This window comes from Carlito syrichta, unplaced genomic scaffold (assembly GCF_000164805.1).
Source record: "Carlito syrichta isolate Samal-C Ts95f unplaced genomic scaffold, Tarsius_syrichta-2.0.1 Scaffold305258, whole genome shotgun sequence".
NCBI classification, from domain to species: domain Eukaryota; kingdom Metazoa; phylum Chordata; class Mammalia; order Primates; family Tarsiidae; genus Carlito; species Carlito syrichta.
In genome coordinates this window covers 293,490-299,910 of record NW_007249354.1, presented here as the reverse complement: position 1 = coordinate 299,910, position 6,421 = coordinate 293,490, and positions in this window count along the sequence as shown.

Here is a 6,421-nt window from a genome sequence, read left to right as displayed (position 1 = left end):
CCATTTATTACTTAAGGAATATCTAGTAACTTATAACCAAGTGAAAGAAAGCATTCTTGATGTGCTTCAGAGTTTAACCCTTGCATATGTTAGAAAAGGCCAAGCGGCATAGTGGGAAAATGGAAAAATGAACCATGACATTCTCAGGTTAGCTGTGAGTACTTCGCATAAACATGCCATTTTCTTCTTCCACAACTGCACAGAATTTCTTCAGCCGTACTAACAGCAAGGATGGAAGATAGAAGGGCCTCAGCTGCCCGGACTCGCTTTGCGGCCGGGGGTCCTCAGCGCACCTGGACTTTGTCAATCAGGCGGGCCTCCAAGGCTGGCTCCCAACACTGAAAGTCTTTCACATTGGGGTGTTGGTCATGACAGAAGTCATCAGACTCACAGTGGAATCTCAATAGGGCATTTGTTGGCAATGAGCCATATGTTGGCATTAAGCTGGTTATGCCCATGGCCAATAGGAGCAGATGTTTGAACAAGAAAGCCATTTTATATAAAGCCTTGTTATTTATTTGAAACATTGCTATACAATTTTCAGTATTTTAAAATTGGGCTAGATACTTCAGTGGGCTGCCTTTTGTTTTGGAAAAAGAAGAGGAGCTGGTTTATGTGCATTTTTTTGGATATGTACAGGGTAATAATTCCAATCTAAATAATTATAGGGTAACACTCCCAACTTTGTTTCCTGTCTAATTTGGCTTGTCTTATTGAGAGCCTGGAAAAAGAAAACAGACATGAGGTTAAAGGTTACAGTAAGGACTGCTCTTGGGTTTGAATGAAGTATTTAAGCTCTCAAATTTTGCATTCCTGACCAGGTTAAAGAACATTGGTGGGAAATTCCATTGGAGTATTTAAAGTATTTGATTTTATGACAACACACCAGGTGACAGATAAGGTACACTCAAAGTTCAGAGTCTGTATATGTAAACTTGAGAGGCTAAGAAATAGAGAAGCCTTAGGAATTGCTCTGAACCTTAAAAGTGCTAAAGATAAAAATTGTAGCCAATCTACGTGACATGCAATAGATTGGTCAGTGCTGTTTGAGAGTGGAGTAAGCTTTCTCTATTTATCCCAAAGATTGAGGGTAACATGTTGTATGAAGTTTGAAAGTGATACCAAGAGTTTGTGAAGTCTGCTGAGTTTTTTGAGAAGGGAAAGCAGGGCCGTCATCACTTTGGAGAAAGATGGGGAGGCCAAAGCAAGGAATAATATCATTTATAAGAGACTGTGTGACTTCAGAGACTTTTTCTGAGACTGGTTAGGGAATGCCTTTAACCAGTCTGAGGAAATGTCAATAAATGTCAGTAGATATCTAAATATATTGTATTTAGGTATGAGGGTAAAATCAAGCTGCCAATCCTATTCTGGAAGATGTTCTATTAGTTGGTGAGTAGAGAGTAAAGGAGGTGACTTTAGATATCCCTGAGGTCTAACAGTTCTGCAGATAGGGCAGATGTGGGTGGTAGATTTTAATTTAGCATCTAAGTTAGAACAGACAATTTGAGAACTTAAGAGTTTACAGAGTGGCCTTTACCTTATGTATAAAGAGTTGTGAAAGCTTGTGAGGATTTCATGCTTCTGGCTAGTGAGTAAAATGAGCCTTTCCTGTAAAGTCAACCATGGTCTTTGTGCTGTAGCCCCCAGATCCTCTCAATAGTGTGGTTCCCTATGCTGGGGTAATGGAAGATAGAGCCTGTGTTTCTGTAGCTGGAAAAGGGGCAAGGGCAGCTCTCTTAGCTTCCTTGTCTGCCTTGTCATTCTCCAGTACTATTAAATATTGTGGTTTTTGGTGTCCCCTGCAATTTATTACAGAGACTTGAGTTGTGAGCTGGCCTGCCTTAATAGTTATAGAATAAGGGGTGCATGTTTAATGGGTGTTCCTCTGGTAGTTGAGAGTTCCCTTTCTTCCCATATGACTGGATGTTAATGTAATATGTGAAAGGCATATTTGGAATTTGCATAGCTATTAAGTCTTTTGTCTTTTCCTAAGGTGAATGCTTGGGTTAGGGCGATGAGTTCTGTCTTTTGTGGTGACGTGCTTGGGGGAAGTGGGACACTTACTATGAGTTGGGTAGTAGTGGTAATAGCATACCCAGATTTTCTTTCCCCATTTGGAATAAAGCTGCTCCCATTTATGTACAGACATGATTTAGTTTAGGGAGAGGAATTTGTGTTAGATCTGTTTTGACTGTCTTTGAGATTTCTAGTGTTTCTGGGCAGAAGTGCTCTATTGAATCTGTTGTAGGAAAGAGAGTGCCAATTTTAGCAATTTTTCTTTTTGAGTTGGAGTTTTACTTTGTCTCCCTGACTGGAGTGCAGTGGCACACTCACTGCCACCGCAGCCTCGACCTGCTGGGCTCAGGTGATCCTTCCGCCTCAGCCTTCCAAGTAGCTGAAACTACAAGCACACGCCATCATGTCCAGCTAATTTTTTGATTTATTGTAGAGATGAGGTTTTGCCAGGTTGCCCAGGCTGGTCTCAAACTTGTAAGCTCAGGCAATCGCCTCACCTCAGCCTCCCGAAGTGCTGGGATTTTAGACGTGAGCCACCGCACTTGGCCAATATTTAGCAAATTTAAAGATACATATATCCTAGGTCTAGCATGATTATATTTTCAATTATCTTAGAATAGTCTGCCTATATTTGTTTTGTCTGCATGTTTATAAATAGCACTTCATTTTATTCTCACAGGTAACAGTCATGTCAAACTACATTAAATTGCACAGGTTAAATATGAGAAGTTTTGTAAATCTGCCACAGGTTGCATAACAAATTCTATGGTCAGCTAATCTGTGGCCAACAAATGTCACTCCTAGGTCTACATCTAACAGAATTGTATGTATATATGCACCAAAAGACATATGTGATAATATTCATAGTGATTTATTTGTAATAACCCCATGAAACACTATACCTATACAGCACTGAAATGAATAAATTGCTTTTCTCAATAGTATCATTAAATCTCACAAACATAATGAAATAAACTAAACCCACAGAATGCACACTGTATAATTTCATTCTTATAATGAGCAAAGAAGAGAGAAACTAAATTATGGTTTTATAATTAGGAAAGTGAGAAATGTCGTGAGGGGCAAGAGGGTGTTAGTGATTGGGAAGAGGTATGCGGTTAGGAAAAGTCCCCTACATAAGAACAAGTTCTGTTTCAAGATTGCATTCATAAGTCTAACAAAGTTAGCTTAAGTACTCAACTAATACAATCGGCTGTATAGTACTGTATTGTAATAGGTTTGTAATACTTTCCACACAATACATAAAAAACAAACAAAAAATAAAGAAAACATTTGTAATGTTACAGAACAGTACCTGAAAAAGTATAGTATTACAGTACAGTACAACAGATGGCAAACGGGCTGTATGTACACCAGACATGTGAACTAACTTACATGATTGGACATGCGAATGCATGTTCACATCTTTAAAATCTGCAACTTAAGGTGTCATATGTAGAGGACTTACTGTATCTTTGTTGAGCAAAGTGGTGGTTACATGTGTGTGCTCACATTGTAATTTACTGAGTTATAGACTTTATTTAATGTACTTTCCCATATTAATGTTATAGTTCATTAATTTAAAAAAGATAGTTATAGTTATTGCTATGGCTTGAATATTTGTCTTCTCCTAAATTCATGTTGGCATTTAGTTGTTACTATAAAAGTATTAAAAGGTGAGTCTTTTAAGATGTGTTCAGGTCATAAGGGCTTTGCACTCATGAATGGACTAATGCCATTATGAAGTGGGTTCTCCATGGTGGAGGTGAGTTTGACTCCTCTTGTGTGCATTTTCTCTTTTTTTTCATTCCAACATGTGATACCTTCTACTATATTGTGGTGCAGCAGAAAGGCCATCACCAGAGATGCTGGCTACTCAATCTTGGGCTCACCAACTTTCAAAACTATGTAGAAATAAATGTCTTTCTTGTATAAATTATCTATTTTCAGTTATTCTATTATAGCAGCACACAACGGACTAAGCCAGTTTGTATAAGGTTTATATCAAAAACATGAGTTTGTCTCATCTCTCGAGATTTTCTTTTCTTCAGAGTCAACACTTTCAACTTATTAAACTAATTTTCAAATATTTTCTTGATATCACAAATAATGTCACTTTTGACCATCTTGGATTTTCAGTTCTCAAAATTGTCTATTATTTCTCCTTTATGGAAAATAGGAATTTATTATTTTTTTATTGCCCTGTTTCTCTCTCAAATCTTTCCTGTGTACAAGATTTCTGTTTATCCACAGTTTCAATTTTATTAAATATATTTGACTTAAGTCAATTTTTATTGTTTAAACTATTATGCTTTTGAAATACTATTGACAGTATTTCATTTTTTGAAAAATATTTTTTCCTTAAAGTTAATAATTATCCTGTATTTTTAGTTACTTTTCAATACTTACTCATAATTCACTTCCAATTTCTCCTGTACTTGGGTAAATATCTACTCAATATTGTCTAAATATATATAGTATCAATTTTAAATTCTTTTTTTAAAAGAGTTTTTTTTTTTTTACTGGTGCCTGTATCTGCTTCAATATCTACTGAATAATCTCTAGTGTTAAAGAAGAAAATGACACTAAAACAGCAAGTATTGCTATAGGAGAGAAAGACTGAGCTCAACCCTGAATACAATAAGAAAAAGTGGAGATTTATAGCCAAGGAGCAGAGGGACAGTATCAATGGATAAAAATTACTAAATAAGAATATCAAGGTAGGAGGATTTTTGCTACACTGAACTAACAAAATTCTTGATTAAGACAGGTCAAGGATTTAAACAATAAAGGTAGAAGATGAAGAACTTAATCAGATATCAAGAGTGATAGATTTTCTCTCAACTGACTTAGCAAGATTCTTGCTAAAACTGGACCAGTGAGGCCAAAAACAAGTTGAAGCCAATGTTGAAGCTTAGTCAAAAGAAGACTTAGGGGAGACTGACTAGAGTTTGGTCAAGAAGAAAGTCTTTGCTACTAGTTCTCGTACAAAACAATCATTAAATCTCCTTTCACCATTATCCCAGGGATGTCTCTTTTTTTCTTGATCTTATTTCTTCCTCTTGATTTTGTAGGAAAAGTAAACAATTTTTTTGGCCTCTCATCTTAGGTTTATTGGCTGAATGCCTGACGATCTGACTGATAAAAGATACACGAAAGGAACAAACAAAAGTTTGTTAATGCATGCCTCACACATACACAGTGGAGTACTCAGTGAGGAGTAACTCAAAGGGGTGGCTAAAATTTAGGCTTATATGGCATCTTCAACAAAACCATACATTTTATAGAGAAGTGACAAGACCAAGAAAAACAGACAAACAAACTTGTGCTTCAAGGATCAATACATTTTGGTAAAGTATAAGTTAATACATGGGGAAACTAATGAAAGATTAGAATTTTATCAGCACTGTTTGTTATATAGATTCCTCGTGTGCCATCTTGGTGCTGGTGTCTAGTATTGTCTCTGGTGATTAACTCGTGCCCTTTCTAATAGAGAGGCAAGGAGGATAACTTTATAGATTTGTATTCTGCCTTAGGCCTAATAAGGGGAATGTGGAGAGAGTTTTTTGGATCTGCTTTTCTCAATTGTTTTCAGCTCAAAATACTCAATATACCAAAGTAGTGTAGTATATTTTGGAGTGACATATTCTGCTACCCTTCAGATTACTTGCTCATTTGGGACAGCAATCCCTCTGATGATTTTCTGATTAAGGGTGCATAAAAAATTAATTTGAGATTACTTAATTTTTAAAATGTTTCTTTTTTGCCTTTCCCTTACTTGAGTTTTCAGCTTATTATAATTCTACATTGAAAGTTATTTTCACCAGAATTATGAAGGTATTTGTCAGCTGTCTCCCAGTTTTCATATCTTCTGTTTAGAAGTCAAATATATTTTATTTGTGTTTGTTTTATTTTGTTTTTTCTTTCTTTTTTTGGAAATTGTCTGATAGATATATCTTGGTGTAGATCTGTTATTATATGTGGTAATGGACACTCAAGTGAACTTGTTCTAACTGAAAATTTAGGACCCTCAAATCTGAGACGTTTTTGGAATTACTTTTTTATAACATCTTGTTCTCTTTCTCTCTCTTTTCTTTTTCTCTCTCTCTCTCTCTCTCTCCCCCTCCCTCCCTCCCTCCCCCCCCTCTCTTTCTCTCTCTCTCATTTGGAGTGCAGTGGCACGCTCACAACCGCTGCAGCATTGACCGCCTGGGCTCAGGTGTTCCTTCTGCCTCAGCCTTCCAAGTAGCTGGAAGTATAGGTGTGCACCACCACACCTGGCTAATATTTTGATATATTGTAGGAGGTCTCACCAAGTTGCCCAGGGTGGTCTCAAATCCCTAAGCTCAGGCAATCCTCTTGTTTCGGTCTCCCAAAGTTCTGGGATTACAGGCATAAACCA